This window comes from Tenrec ecaudatus, chromosome 4 (assembly GCF_050624435.1).
Source record: "Tenrec ecaudatus isolate mTenEca1 chromosome 4, mTenEca1.hap1, whole genome shotgun sequence".
Classification (NCBI taxonomy): Eukaryota; Metazoa; Chordata; class Mammalia; order Afrosoricida; family Tenrecidae; genus Tenrec; species Tenrec ecaudatus.
In genome coordinates this window covers 11,817,750-11,834,668 of record NC_134533.1, presented here as the reverse complement: position 1 = coordinate 11,834,668, position 16,919 = coordinate 11,817,750, and the positions used below count along the sequence as shown (strand labels likewise).

At 47.0% G+C, this 16,919-nt stretch overlaps 1 pseudogene; it reads left to right on the top strand.

The window, feature by feature from the left end:
* Positions 1–1,317: 1,317 nt before the first annotated feature.
* On the top strand, positions 1,318–4,148 carry LOC142445597 (uncharacterized; annotated as a pseudogene).
* The last annotated feature ends 12,771 nt before the right edge of the window (positions 4,149–16,919 follow it).

Below are 16,919 nucleotides of genomic sequence, written 5' to 3'. Positions count from 1 at the left end.
CCTTTGAAAGAATGGGCCTTCCAGAACACTTCATTGTGCTCATGAGGAACTTGAACATAAACAAGAGTCAGTGGTGCAAACGGACACAGGGAAGACAGCATGGTTTAAAATCAGGGAAGGTGTGTGTCATGGTTGCATCCTCTCACCGTATTTGTTCTACCTGTGTGCTGAGCAAATCATCACAGAAACTCGATACTATGAAGAAGAGTGTGGCATCAGGATTGGATGACTGCTTAGTAACCACCTGTAATATGCAGATGACACAGCCTTGCTGGGTGAAAGTGAGGAGGGCTTAAAGCACTTGCTGATGAAGATAAAGGATTTCAGCCTTCAGTTGGATGGTAGCTCAATGTAAAGAAGACCAAAATCCTCACAAGTGAACCCAAAAGTAACATCATGATTAATGGAGAAAAGGTTCAAGCTGTCAATGGCTTTGTCTTGCTTGGATCCATAATCAATGCTCACTGAAACAGCAGTTAACAGAGCAAAAGATATGTTGCATTAGGTAAATTTTCTGCACAAGACCTCTTTAGAGTATTGGAGGGCAGGAATGTCACTTTGAACACTTAGGTGTGCCGACTTAAGCCACAGTCTTTTTCATTGCCTCATATACTGGACATTGAATAAGGAAAATAGAAGAAGAAGTGATGCACTTGAATTTTGGTGCTGGAGAAGACTATTGGAAGTACCATGGACTGCTCAAGCACACGCTGATCTGTCTTGGAAGAAGTAGGGCCAGAGTGCTCCTGAAAGTCAAGGAAGGCGAAATGTCTTACAGACTCTGGACATATTGTCAGGAAAGAGCAGTCCCTGGAGACAGACACCATGCCTGGTGAAGGGCAGGGGCAGAGAGAAAGAGGAAGGTCTACCATGAGCTCCATGGACACGGAGGCTGCAACAATGGCTCTAACAGAGCAATAGCGGTGAGGACGGTACAGTGTTCCCTTGTACATAACAACAACATACACAACATACTTTCAGCCAAGATCCTTCTGAGAGCTTAAGGCTGTTGCTGTGGTGGTTGGGTGCCATCAAATCCATTTTGCCTGCTAGTGACCATATGTAGAGCAGAAGGGGTCATCCCCCGATCATGTGTCATCGGCACACTTGTTACCTTAGAGCCCATGGTGACAGCTACTGTGACCCTCCATCGCCCCAAGGGCTTCCTTTTCTTCAATGCCCCTCTATGTCTCCAAGCCTAATGTCCTTTTCTGTTGATGGAGCTTAAAATAAAGGGGGAGATCGTACAAGGTATTTCTGACTGCAAGCGCAGGAATTACATTATCTGCACACACAGTGGTTTTCCCCACATGTGAGATGTTTCAGAGAACACTCAGGGGCACTGAAACACGCACTCATCTGTGCAGTTTGTGCGGCTGCCCGGTAAACAAACGGAAGGAGATTCAATATACTTTCACAACTCTGCCCCAGTGGTACATCAACTCTTCTTCCCTGTGCCATCATGTAGTCCAAAGGGACCTTGATCACCTGTCTATTCCACAAAATGTCACACTGGTCCATTATATTGATGACATTATGCTGATTGGAACCATGAATGAGGATGTATCAAAGACTCTAGATTCATTGGTACAATATCCGTGTATAAGAGGTTGGGAAATTAACCCAACAAAGATTCAGGTACTTTCCATATCAGTAACACATCTAGGGGTTCAGTGGTGTGGGGCATGTCGAGATATTCCTACTAAAGTGAAGGAAAAGCGATTGCATTTAGCTCCCTCAATGACTCAAAAAGAGGCACAGCGCCTAGTGGGCCTCTTCGGATTTTGGAGGCAACATATTCCTCACTTGGTTGTTCTACTTTGACCTATTTATCAAGTGACACAAAAAGCCTCCATTTTCGTTTGTTTACCAGAACAAGAAAAGGCTCTTCAACAAGTTCAGGCTGCCGTGCAAGCTGCTTTGCCACTGGGACCATAAGATCCGGCTGACCAAATGGTGCTAGAGGTGTCAGTTGTAGATAAAGATGCAGTATGGAGTCTTTGGCAGACCCCTATTGGTGAATCACAGCGTAGACCATTGGGATTTTGGAGTAAAGTCTTGCCATCTCCGCAAACAACGACTCCCCCTTTGAAAAACAGCTGTTGGCCTGTTACTGGGCCTTGGTGGAGACTGAACGCCTCACCATGGGCCACCAAGTCACCATGAGGTCTGAATTATCTATCATGAACTGGGTATTGTCTGACCCACGTAATCATAAAGTTGGACGTGCGCAGCAACACTCCATTGTTAAATGGAAGTGGCATATACGAGATCAGGCCAAAGCAGGACCTGAAGGAACAAATAAGCTGCATGAAGAAGTGGCCCAAATGCCCACAGTCTCCACTCCTGTCACATTGCCTCCTTTCTCCCAGTCTGTACCTATGGCCTCCTGGGGAGTTCCTTACCATACTTTAAGTGAAGACCAAAAAAGTCATGCTAGGTTTACGGATGGCTCTGCATGATATGCAGGTGCCACTCATAAGTGGACAGCAGCAGCACTACAGCCCCCTTTCTGGGATCTCCCTAAAGGAGAAGGGAAAGGTGAAGGTGAAGGGAAATTTTCCCAATTGGGCAGAACTTTGAGCAGTGCACCTGGTCAATCAGTTTGCCTACAAAGAAAAATGGACATATGTGAGACTGTATACTGATTCATGGGCTGTGGCTAATGGCTTGGCTGGATGGTCAGGGAATTGGAAGGATCATGGTTGGAAAATTGGTGGCAAAGAGGTGTGGGGAAGAGGTATGTGGATAGACCTCTCTGAATGGGCCAAGAAAGTAAAGGTAATTGTATCTCACGTGAACGCTCACCAAAGTATTACATCTGAAGAGGAGGACTTTAATAATCAAGTGGATAAGATGACACACACTGTGGAGACTGGTCCTCCTCTTTCCTCTGCCACCCCTGTTATCGCCCAATGGGCACATGAACAAAGTGGACATGGCGGCAGGGATGGAGGTTATGCGAGGGCACAGCAACATGAACTTACACTCACCAAGGCTGACTCGGCCACTGCCACTGCTGAGTACCCCATTTGCCAGCAGCAGAAACCAACATTAAGTTCAAGATAGGGGACCATTCCTAGGGAAATCGACCATCAACTTGGTGGCAGGTTGATTTCATAGGACCACTTCCATCATGGAGGGGACAGTGCTTTGTTCTTACTGGAATAGACACCTACTGTGGATATGGATTTGCCTTCCCTGCACGCGATGCTTCTGCCACAACTACTATTCATGGACTTATAGAATGCCTCATCCACCAGATGGCATCCCACAGAGCATTGCTTCAGATCAAGGAACTCACTTCAAGGCAAATACAGTGCGGCAATGGGCCCATTCCCATGGAATCCACTGGTCGTATCATGTTCCTCATCATCCTGAAGCTGCCGGCTTGATAGAACGATGGAATGGGCTCCTAAAGACACAATTATGGCGCCAACTAGGTGGCAACAACTTGCGGGGCTGGAGCAATGTTCTCCAAGAAGCTGTATATGCTCTAAATCAGCGGTCAATATACGGTGCTGTGTCTCCAATAGCTAGAATTCATGGGTCCAGGAACCAAGGGGTGGAAACTGGAGTGGCACCACTCACTATTACTCCTAGTGATCCCCTTGCAGCATGTTTGCTTCCTGTCCCAGCAACCCTGTGTTCCTCAGGCCTGGAGGTCCTGGTCCTGAAGGAAGGAATTCTCCCACGTGGAAACACAGCACAGATTCCACTGAACTGGCAGCTGAGAATGCCCCCTGGCCACTTTGGACTTCTCATGCCTTAGGATCAATGGGTCAGGAAGGGTATCACTGTACTAAGTGGTGTGATTGACCCTGATTACCAAGGAGAAATTGGCCTGGTGTTCCATAATGGAGGTAAAGAAGAATATGTCTGGAATCCAGGAGATCCCACAGGCCGACTCAGTGCTACCATGTCCTGTTATTAAAGTAAATGATAAATTACAGCAACCCAATCCTGACAGGACTTAAAATAACCCAGACCCCTCAGGAATGAAGGTCTGGGTCACCCCACCAGGCAAAAAACCACAGCCAGCTGAGGTGCTTGCTGAGGGCAAAGGTCATACAGAATGGGTAGTAGAAGAAGGTAGTTCCACCTATCAGTTACGACCACGTGATCAATTGCAAAAGCGAGGTTTGTAATTGTCAATGTATTTTTTATGTGCTTATTGCATATCTTTCCTGTGTTCAGGTATGATATATCACATACAAATGGACTCACAGTGTTTTCATTTATATGTATGATAGATGATTGATGATAAGTATAAGTGTGATTTAATCAATGTCTTGGAATTATATAACTATATATGGCTAAAGAAATGTGTACAGGTGGCAGGTTGGCAAGGGGTGGATTGAGATAGTTTATTGTGCCAGTCTGGATGATAAACACATGTGGGATTAATTGAAGGGCAGAGAGATAAATGGCTCAGTGAGCCTCCCCTTGCTTGTCTCTCGCTCTTTGATCATCAGACCCATGTGTGGCTGCCTTGCTTGCTCTGTGTCTCAATTTGAAAGCTGCACTACCTGTGGGACACCTAACCTGTGAACTGTGTTGCTGTAGTTTGAGGTCCCTTTAAGCCTTGCCTCACCAGAGAACTGGAATGTACATCTCTGGAGCTGAGGACTGACGGTTAGTGACCTGGCTGATGGTTGGTCACCTTCCTTGCTGTTTGCTCCTTGTGCTGGGATAGCCTACCTCTCTCTACAGAGGACTACCTGGTGACCCTCAAGACTTGAAGAACTTCCAGTATCTCACAACTCTCTCCCGGGAGTGAGTTGCACTGAGCCATTTGTGCTGCTTTATAATTTAACTGTTCATTTCTTGTATGATGTATCTATCTCTCTGTACATAATTTAACAGTTCATTTCTTGTGTTACCTATCCATCTATCTTTATATAAAAATATATACATATATAGAAAAAGATAGATATAAATTTATCAGCAATCTGGTTTTATCTCTCTAGAGAACCCTGTCTGTCACACATGGAGAGTTGCTTTAGGTCAGTCTGGGACAAACTGGTACAAAATCAGAGCTCAGCCTGGGACAAACTGGTACAAAATCAGAGCTTTCCATGCCTCCTCTTTCTCCCCAGGAGCGGCCGGTGAGTTCCAACTGCTGCTGGCAAATACCAACTCACCATCACATACCACCAGGGCTCCCCCAGATGGTTCAAAAGGAGCCTTGGTGGCTAGTGGGCTCATGTAGGGCTGTGGACTGCAAAGCTGATGATTCAAACCCACCAGATACTCCCCAGGGAAAGATGGAACTGTCTGTTCCTGTAAAGATTGACAGCCTCAGACATTGGAAGGGGCGGCTCTACTGTTTTGTGGGGTCTCTGTGCTTCAGAATCAACTCTTCACCAGGAAAGGGGTTAAAAAGGAGCACTAGACATGCCTAAGAGAAAATCAAGGGACTGTTGAAGTTCATCTTCGGCGCTTGGCAAAATTCTGTTGTCTAACTGTGAGCCAGCTGTCCTTAACCATGAGCGACAACATCCGTGGCAAAGGAAACAAGGGAGGTGGATTCAGGAGAGAGCAGGTAGGTGGAGATAATCCATGGGGAGGTGCTGGCGGCCCCAGGAGCGTATGTCAGTGCAAACTGAATACAGGGTTCCCCCTCTTAGGGGCTATCTTTGGGCTTTCCCCCAGACAGCCACAGCCTCGGGAGCCTTGCTTGAATCCCTGGCCCCTCCCCATCCGACCCTTTCACAGCAGCTCCTGAAAGCAGAGCCTTCAGAATGTGACCCCCGTGTCCTGAGGTTTGTGACTGTGCAATTGACACCTGGCCCACCTCCTCAGGTGCGAAGGCCACAGATGGGGCCCCAGGGAGAGAGCTATAGGGGATGGCCTTGGTGATGATGGGGGTTCTCTGTGTCTCAGGAAGAATTCCAACCCCCACATCCACCCCCAGCTCCCACCTCTCCAGTTTACTGACTGGCTGCACCGTGAAGGAAACGAGGCAAAAGCACACGGGACTGCCCAAGGAGTTCTTGTTGCACACATGCCAATGAAATATTCCTGGCATGCAGCCTGGGCAATGGAGGCTTCCCGAAGATGGGGCGTTCCTCATCCTCTTGTTTAGTGTTGGAGTGGTTATGCATTGAGCTGTGGCCCTGCCTTGCAAGGTGAGCAGTTTGAAACCACCAGCAGCTCTGAGGGAGAAAGGCGGGGCTTTCCAGCCCTCTACACAGTTACAGCCTCAGAAACTCACAGGGACAGTTCTACCCTGTCCTATACAGTGAATATGAGTGTGTTTGTGTTTGCATGTGTTTACTTAGTGAGAGTCTCTGCTTCTAGGAGGACTTAGGGGCCTCTTGCAGATTGATGCCCCGCCCCCTCGGGGAGCTCAATACGTGTAAACCCTTTCTAGGGTTCAGAAATCATAATGATAGGATTTGAGAGCTGTCTATGTGCTAATATATTCTCACAACAACCCTATGAGCTATACGTATTGTGTCTCAGAAGGAAAATAGAAGGGATGTGATGTGTGTGTGTGTGTTGTGTGTCATTTACGTGTGTATGTTGTGTGTGTGCACACACTTTGATGTGACCCAAATGGGTCCCTTCATTTACAATACCACTAGACTGTGGGGCTACAGACAAGAGGACTCACAGAAAGAATGCTGGGTCAAGGGAGGGGACAGACCTGGGTGAACTGTTGCATGTAAGGTGGGAGAAAAGCAGTCAAAGGCTGAGGTATACAACCCCCCCCCCCTACCACCAAAAAAAAAGCATCCATGTTCTGAACTCCACCAGTCAATACCAGGTCATGATCAAAACCAACCCCGTGCCCAGAACTCAAGGCCCATCGCCAACGGATCATAACAAGACAGGTGGAGCACTGCTTGCAAGGAGTTTATTGAAGCAAAAGTCGTTGAAACCTTGACATTTTCCGGGAAGATCAAGGGGCTACCAGGGCAACATATTCTCCACTTTGTTTGATACACTTTCATCGACACATTTTGCCACCACTTGCGTCTGAAAGAGCCAAACACAAACAACACAGGAAGGCAGGTTAGTGTCATCACTGGAAGTGACCCGTGAACGCCAACTGGTATGTGCACTCTGAACGACTGCAGTGGAAGGCTGTTAGGGAGGAGGGCTCAGGACTAGCCCCAGGGCGCCTGGATTCAAGGGCAATGACTGCGTGTGTATATCACCAAGAGTTACAAGTCAGGGAACACCCTTTTCCAGACCAAGCCAATAACCCCAGAGATGACCCCCGCGTGCACTGAGGTTCAATGCACAAAGAAGAGTGAAGACATGGCTGGGCAGTCTGGGTCTCTGCCTCTGACTGCCTGAAGCCATGGTCTGCTTTCCCCGCAAAGGGATAAATGGCCTGGAAGAGGATGGGGAAAGTTTGGGAAGCACCACTTTCCCAACCTCCCCAGCGTCCCCAGGTGGGACTCCAGCCCTAAGGGTAGAGAGGCTGCTCAGCACTGGACATCCAATTCCTTGGCCTTTTGTAGGTGTTCTTCACAATGGAGGCCAGGGAGAGACATGGGCTGCCAGACCCTTTCAGGGGTCTCTCCTTCCTGTGCAGACCACAGAGCAGCAAGTGATAACTAGCTGATTGCTGGCTGACAGCTCATCAGGAGAGGGAGTGGTGACACTGTGCACAACAAAAGAGGCTAATTACCAGGGTGACTTGAATTCTCCCCTTATCAAGTGTTTCCAACTTATCCGTGCATTCCTTCAATTCCAACATAGGCTCTATCAGCTTGTCAGGAATGTTGCGGCTGATCAGAAATTCCTTCAGACCTTCTGAAGACCCCAGCAAAAAGCGCTGCATTGTTTCCATGACATCTGGGCAAACAGTGGCATCGGCTGGAGCAGAGCAGAAAGAAACACAATAGAGGTCAGGAGGAGCCCTTTCCCCACCATTCTGTACAACTGGAAAGCAAAGGCAGAGGCCACGGGCAGGGGGAAGTACCGCCCTCAAGGTCATGACTTGCCCAAGTTTCACAAAGTGCAGGACAGAAGTGAGACAGGCATTTCCAATGGCTGGCAGCCCGATTCAGATGTGTTGCTTTGGTCTTCAAGGGGCTGAAGCCCACTCCACTGCTGTGCCAGAATTCTCTGGTTTGGTGCCACTCACCCTAACTACATTTGTTCACAGGAGTCCCTGGGCTGGGTGCTAGTTGAAAAGCCCTACGTTTCTAACCCATCGACAAGCACCTGCCTGCAAAGGTAAGCCCAGGGCACTCCTACTTTTCACATGGCTAAAAAGACACAAAACAACCAAACTCACTGCCATGAAGTCGAGGCGACTCAGAGTGACCCTGGGAAGGGCAGCATAGAGGGGACCCTGTGGGTTTCCTGGACTGCTAAGCCTCTTCTGGGGTGCAGTTCCCCGGCAGCATGCATGGGTCACTATGCGAAGTCACCTCCGTGGCAATGGGTGGGGTGGGATCGATGGGACAGGATCAAGTTATGCCGCAGATTCAGTTAGACCTTGTCAACCCGAATATAAAGGAATGGAATATGAAGTGACGCTTTAAGCCACGGCCATGGAGTGGGGTGAACCCCCAGTGACGCCACAGGACAGAAGAGCAGTGCTCCATAGAGCTCCCCGGGGGCAATGCAATGAAGGACTAACATTCACTTGGGGACACTTTAAATCATCATGGTCACTAGGACAGGTGCACTTATGTTGTGAATCGCGCTCCCTGAAAACCTGTCCCTTCACTGGTGTTGGTTTGCTTTGGCTTTTTTCAGAGAACACTGCCGTTGCTTGATCTGGAAACGCTTCAAAGATCGTTCCAGTTGTAGCAAGTTTGAAATCTTGGGTTTTCAGAGTGAAGAGGCTGGGGGTGCAGCCGGCACCCTCAAGTCCCCAGGGGAGGAGAAGGGCTAATGACTAGGAGGTATCTGTATCGGCTGGGTGTCCACAGCTAAACTCCAGCCGCTCTGGATCTCATTCTCACAACACCTCTTGGTGGTGGAATCAAAGTCTGTGACAGAGAGGAGGCTGGGAGGGGTGTGTGTTTTGCCCCAAGTCAAACTGCTGGGATGAGGAAGACCCAAAATTCCCTCTGGGATGTCTCCATTCCATCATGTTGGGAGAGCAGGAAATGGATGGACAGGGCAGCCCGTGGGAGAACTTCCTCAGGTCTGCCTGTGATGCCTGACCTGTAAAAGATCCCAGGTGTTGGGAGAGTTATAAAATGAGGCTTTGGGGGACCTGGTTCAAGGAAGAGATGGCTGTGGAGAGCAGTCCTCTACCCCACCCCAACACACACTCTCAAATAAATGTCCTTGGAGCTCAGAGAAGCCCATGTCCAAGGGGACTAGTGCTGAATTAATTGGAGGAGATACTCACCCTCAAAGCAGCCAAGGGCCAGCGTGACCAGCAGGACCGTGACGGACAGCCTCATGTTGGCTTCTTGTGCTATGAGCTGTGACCTGTGCAAAGGAAGCTCTCAGGAGCCTGCAGAGCCCAGGGCTATTTGTACCCAGTGAGCCTTCCTGGTCCCGCCCACACTGACATGTGGCAGCTCACAAGGTCTGGCTTACTGAGGATTAGTCAGCCATCAGTGTCCCAGTCCCAGACCCCCTCCCACCCCACCCTATTACCCAATCCCAGTCCCCCAGGAATTTCACTCTGTCCCTCCAGGTAAGCATTCAGGGTCCCCATAGGAAATAGTTCCATTCCTAGATTCTGAGCCTGGGAGTCATGGTTCCCTTGTACTTTGAGTCAGTGCAGAAGCAGGGTGGGCTGCACCTTGGGAATGGGACTCTTTTCTTTTTTTAAAAAAATTAAAAAAAATTTTAAAAACAATTTATTAGGGGCTCATACAACTCTTATCACAGTTCATACATATACATACATCAATTGTATAAAGCACATCTGTACATTCTTTGCCCTAATCATTTTTTCTCCTCTTTTCTTTTTTTACATTTTATTAGGGACTCATACAACTCTTATCACAATCCATACATATACATACATCAATTGTATAAAGCACATCAATACATTCCCTGCCCCAATCATTCTCAAAGCATTTGCTCTCCACTTAAGCCCTTTGCATCAGGTCCTCTTTTTTTTCCCCTCCCTCCCTCATGTGCCCTTGGTAATTTATACATCGTTATTTTGTCATATCTTGCCCTATCCGGCAGAGAAGGGACTCTTTTCTTATGAGACTCCACAGTGACTACTAACTTGCCATGTCTGACAATACAACAGGGTGTGTGTCAACCGTCCATGGAACAACCTCACAGGCCAGTCCTCCTCCTGGGTTTCCCTTCCAGCCAACCATCTGGACCGCACATTTTGGAAACATCCCACTTTGGAAAACTTTACTTGAGGAGAACAACTCTCTCCTTCTGCCCCCACTCCTCTGTCATGGTCTTGACTCTTGAGTGGGAATTCACAACACAGCTGGGATTTCAATGTCTGGTCCATTGAGAGCAAGGTTAATTTAATGTGCTGACCTGCACCTTTGTAGGGCGTAAATGAGGGTAAATGACCCCTTCAGGGAAGGCATTGTTTGTGTCTCCACAGCGAAAGAGGGACCAGACTTAAATCCAGTGTTCTGGGATTCGAATCCAGTGAGCCAGCAGGGAGAGGGGAGCCAGTGGAGGGGCCTGAGGGCCAGGCCCTCTTACCAGCTCCATGACAACTGCCCCTCCACACAGAAGGATTTACTTTAGAGGACGCCACTGAAGCTGCAGCTAGGGGAGAGGGACATGTCTGATCAGAGCACACGGGAGCAAATGAATGGGCAAGAAGACAGAGTGGAGCACATCCTGACTCACCAGGCCTGTAGGAGATATCCCAGCTCTGAACAGCCAGCGCACAGAGTGGATCATATGGCTGATCCCACTGGAGACACAACGTCCCTCGCTGACCAATGGCCTATGGGAGACAACATGAAAGAATCAGTGTCAGGATTGTCCCAGACTGACCCTTCTATGCCGAAGTAACACACTAAAGGCATGTGGCAGAGCAATGGGGGATGCATAGCAGGGAGCTCCCGAACAAGTGCAAATGATAGGTTCAGGGACCAGAGCATGGCCCCCCATCAGACTTCCCTGGAGGACATGCCTAGAACTCAAGAAGTCAGACCTTGATCTATTTACAGGTTTTTCTTTATTTAAAATTTTTTAAAATTTGTTTCTTTATCTTCTTTTAATTAATGTATTCTCTTATGGTTTATTGGTTTTCTATTTTGCTGTCATCATTGTGTTTTCTTTTGTCCATTTGTCCTGTTATGCCTTGTTTTTTGGGTGCATATTATTATCTCTGCAGATCTATCTAGATAAGACAGGCAGGATGAAGAGTCTGGAGGAGAAAACAATGGGTCCGATGGATCTGGGGGGACATGGGAGAGTGGGAGGCAGGGGGAAGGAGGTGGGGTTGAGCAACCCAGGGACAAGGGACAACAAGTGATCAAAAAGTAGTGGCAAAGAGGGTGTGAGAGGCCTGGGAAGGGCAATGTAATCAAGAGAAATTACTGAAACCCAAATGAAGGCTGAGCATCAGAGTGAGACAAGAGGAAAATAAAAGGAAATAGAGGAAAGAACTAGGAGACAAGGGCTATTTATAGAGGTCTAAGTACAGGCATGTAAATGTGCAAATATATTTGTATAGGATGGCGGGGAAATAGATCTAGGTGCATATATTTATAGGTTTAGTATTAAGGCACAGATGGATATTGGACCTGCACTCAAGATCTTCCTCAATGCAAGAACACTTTGTTCTATTAAATTGGCATTCCATGATGCACACCTCGCTGACACGATCTCTGATGACAAATGTGTCCATAAACAAATGTGGTAAAGAAAGCTGATGGTGCCTGGCTATCAAAAGATATAGCATCTGGGGTCTTAAAGGCTTGAAGGTAAACAACTGGCCATCTAGCTCAGAAGCATCAAAGACCACAAGGAAGAAGCACACTAACCTGTGTGACCACGTGGTGTCAAAGGGATGAGGTATCAGGAATCAAAGAACAAAAAATCATATTATTATAAATCAGGGTGATTGCAGAGTAAAGACCCAAAGCCCATCTGTAGGCAACTGGACACCCACTTACTGAAGGGCTGCGGGGAGGAGACGAGCCTGTCAGGGTGCAGGGTAGCAATGATGAAACATACAAATTTCCTCTACTTCTTAAATGCTTTCTCCTCCCACTATCATGATCCCAATTCTATCTTACAAATCTGGCTAGACCAGGGGATGTACACTGATACAGATAGGAACTGGAAACACAGGGAATGCGGGAAGAGAGGACCCCTTCAGGACAAGTGGTGAGAGTTGTGATATCTGAAGTTAGAGGGAAGGTGGGGTAGAAAGGGGAAATGGATTACAAGGACCTACATATTACCTCCTCTCTGGGGGATGGACATCAGAAAAGTGGGTGAAGGGAGATGTCGGATAGTGTAAGATATGACAACATAATAATAATTTGTAAATTATCAAGGATTCATGAGGGAGGGTAAGAGGGAGGAAAGGGGGAAATCGGTAGCTGGTATTAAGGTCTGAAGAAGAAAGCAAATGTTTTGAGAATGATGATGGCAACAAATGTACAGATGTACTTGACACAATGGATGGATGGATGGATTGTGATAAGAATTGTGAAAGTCCCAATAAAATGATTTTTTTAAAATGACCCCTTCATTTTTGTCCCAAGGTGCTCCTGAGTATGAAGTGGCCAGGCAGCAGCAGAAGGGTCTGGAGCTTCTATGCCTTTGGGCCCCAGCCTGCGATATTGATGAAACAGGTAACTGAGCTAGGGGGTGGGCACCTGTCTTCAGGGAAAGGAGAGAAAACAAACATCAGCCCCAAACTGATTCCTGCAAAGCAGAGGTCAAACATGCCTTCATTTCCAAACTTCTTGCCATTTCTAACACCAGCTGTCTTCCCATGGACTGCTCTACTTCTCTGCTGGGTTCAAGAATTGGTTGCAAAGGCCAAGCAGTGCTCACAGGCCATACTCACAGTGGGGGGGTTTACCTAGGGAAGTTACTCACGACACGGAATTCATCTTGCTTGGATCCACAATCTAAACTCATGGAAGCAGAAGTCCAGAGGTCAAGCAATGCCCTGCATGAGCTAGACCTTCACAAGGCCTCTTACAAATGTTGGCAAAAGCAAGGATGTTGCTTTGAGGACTGAGGTGGGCCTGACCCGAGTCACGGTATTTTCAGTCGCCTCATATGCCAGTGAAAGTTGGACATGGATACGGGACACTGACAAAACATGGGTGCATTTTGTTGGCAAAGGATATTGAACGTGCCATGGACTGCCAAAGAACAGAGAGGTCTGTCTTGGAGGAAGTCCAGTCCCTGCCTGGAGAAGGACAGTGGAAAAGAGGCAGGGCCTCAGCACGAGATGATTGACACCGCGGCTGCACCAATGGGCTCAAACATCAGAACAATGGCGGGGATGGCTGAGCACTGGGCAGTGTTTCCTTCCGGTCTCCAAAAGAGGGCCGCTCTGAGCCGCCGGAACCCACTCAACAGCACCTAGCCACAACAGCAGATTCCAAGTCAGAATCAACTTGGACGGAATCGGAATAATTCAACAGACACGTCTTCAGTCAGGACAGCTTCGTCTTTGGCTGTGCCTGCAGGAGGCTTTGCCTGCAGGAGGCTTTGCCATTAGGCACTGCCTGGCATGCCTACTCTGACCGGTGTTGTAGCTCTTTAGCTTACCAATATATGCTGGCTGACACCAGGAATCCGCATGCCCAGTGTAGCCACCTGGCTCCATGGGCAGAAAGCCAGCCATATCTCCCATCAGCCTTCTGGTTGTGCTGTTGCCAATTCAGTTGCACCTGACTCAGGCTTGCCATGGAGTCAAACTGTTTAACACTGTCTAACACCATGTTTGGTGTTACAACGAAAGCAGTCTTTCAGGTCTAGTTGATTCTTAGTGCAAACCTGGGGTTACTCTCCTCCAGCTCTGACTTAGAGGTAGAGAGGTTCCTTCCCCCACCCCACCCCCAACCCCTGGAAATGGCTCTCATTAGCCCAGTGGGATGGCAAAACTAACCCAGCAATTCCCCTACAGAACACAGGCATCCTGCAAGTGTTCCATGCACATTATGTGCATTGGCAGACTGGCCAATCCCCACCGGGGCTTCCTTTGCCCTATTGACATAGTCCCACCCACTCAATCACCTTGTCACAGGGACTGACTGCACCATAGCAACTGAACACTTTGCCCTTGCCCCCACTTGACCACTACTTCTTCCCACCTAACCACTGCCCTTGAACTGATTTCAACTCAGAGCAACCCTTCAGGACAGAACGGCTTCATAGGGTTTCTAAGGTGGTAAATTTTTACCAAGAAAAACAGCTCCCATGCCTTCCTTGCATAGAGGGTTATGACCACCGGCCTGTGGGTTAGCAGCCGAGTACTTTAACCACTGCGAGTTCTTTAATGTACTGTGAACGCCGTTTCATAATCTTTCACTGTGAAATAATATGTCTTTTTCTTTAACTCGCTGCTATTATTATTATTGCTATTCTATTATTATAACATGAGGTCATACACTTGGCAGGCCTTAACAGTGAATTCTTTCTACACTCCTCTTTCCTCTATCTTAGGCGGCAGCTCACGTGTACTTGAGTTTGTTTCTGGCAGAGCTTTGAACCAGTTCATTCCGGGATTTTGCATTTCTATTCCTGATCTGTGGAATCAGACTCCACCTCTTCATCGGTCTGCCCATCTTCCCCCACCTCCCACCGCCCACCCCCATGATTCTTCTTTAGCCCTCCACGGGAGAGCAAGCTAGTATGTAAATTCTGAATTAATGAAATCTGAGTTGGAAAGTGAAATCAATTAAATTAAATTAAACCCTTATTAACCAGTTGGAAGCCCTAGTTTGTTTAGTATCCACAGACACGAATCCCAGGCATCCATGGTGTAAGGAGGCTTGAGCAGCATTTACACTGAGAACATAGGGGTCTAGTCTCTGCAGCTCTTTCTCCTGAATTCCACCATCACTTGCCAGTGGATATGGCTGTGCTCACTCTGTCTTCTGTTTCCCTAGGTCAGACTTTCTATTCCAACTTTCACACTGGGCCAGCCCAGGACTGTGCCTGGCTTGATCTTGAGCCACAGTGGCAAAAAGGAAATTAATCATGTCAGTCCCTTCTCCCAAGTTTCAAAGTCCTTTCCAACTCTGCCTTCCATTTTTCGTTCTCCAGTGTGTCTTTTGTGTTCTCTTTAGAGGGTGCTCTTTTAGAATATTCCTCCCTCATGCCAGAGACAGAAAGAACTTCCATCCTCTTATTGCAGCTTTCCTGCATTGCTTAAGTGTTTGTGTGAAAAGTTAGGTAGAATTTTATGTTCTGTTTTGCAGTTTTGCCCCATGCGTTACGCCTGCTGATTTTTTTGACTGCTGCTTCTGTGACAATTGTGACCTTTTCTCCATGTATCATGATGTTGCTTATACAGTGGAAAAAGGTTTGTTTGTTTGATTGTTTGGTTTTGACGGTTTAGACATAACCCATACTGAAGTCTGTAATCTTTTATAATTATTATTAAATACTTTTATTGGGGGCTCTTACATCTCTTCTTACAATCCACACATTCATCCACTGGGTCAAGCACATTCACACGTATGCTGCCATCATCATTTCAAAAGCATTTTCTTTCTACTTGAGCCCTTGATATCAGCTCCTCATTTTTCCATCCTTCCCTCCTCCATGAATCTTGATAAGTTATAGATTAATTTTTTTCATATCTTACATAGTCCTCTGTCACGGTTCACCCATTTCTCTGATGTTCGTCACCCTGGGAGGGGTTTATATGTTGATCCTTGTGATCGATTCCCCTTCACCCCCCATGCCTCCCCTAAGGTCTGTAGTCTTGGATCTTCATCTGTAAGAACTCCATGTCTTCTTGGAGCCTCAGAATGTCTCAATATGGACACTTGGTCTTTGTGCTGCTCCTTCTTTGCCCTTTTCAGGGATGGATGATTCCAGATTCTACACATGATGCCAAATTGGGCCACCAAGTTCACTGAGGCAAAAGGAGCAGGATGGAGGGAAAGGCACTGGAGCTGGAGAATTGCCACACCAAAGTCCTCACGGCATTTAACCTTTATCCACAGGCCAGGAAGGAAGAGATAGCCAATGTTTTTCTTCAGGTTCAGTAAGTCTTGAAACAAATTGATTAGGCCGTAAATAGAAAAGCATTGTGGGATATTATTTCCTGTTAACTTACCATTCAGCCACAAGATAACCTGATTCAAAAGAGACAGTGTACTAAGACAATAACAAAGACAAAGCAAGGAGCAATACTTAGAGAAATAAAGCAAGGAAAGAATAATCCGTCTTGACAAATCTGTGAAGTGGTCACCATTCATAGTTGATTGGCTATCAGGGAAATTCATGAGACTCTACTAAAAAAGAAGAAGAAGAAGAAGAAGAAGAAGAAGAAGAAGAAGAAGAAGAAGAAGAAATTTACTAGAACTAATAGAATTCATCAAGCTGACTAATTACATGCTGAACAAATAAACATATTACTCATCATCTTCCGTTCCAGTATGTGATTCTATTAAGTGACAAATTCCAATCACTTAAGAGGGGCCAGCGGGTGTGCTCAGCACTTGCCTGTGTTCTATTGTTCCTTATGAACAGGCACTGTTGTGAGCACCATTATTTTTCAATCGTTTTGCGATAAATCAGCTGTGCCCATTATATAACATAATGGGGAGGGGAGTGTGGGAATGTATCATTGACAATAGTAAAAATGACAGCAAAGTAAGAATTATATTGAAGTAACATTTTTCAAGCTCTGAAGGTTAAACTCAAGAAACTACACTCACAGACATATGAAGCCACTGATGTTGAGTGGGTTCCGACTCATGAATGCTCTGAGTCAGCGAGGAACTGTCTCGCAGTTTCCTAGGCTGGAGTGTATATGGGAACAGACTACAAAAGCAGATCTTTTCTTCGGC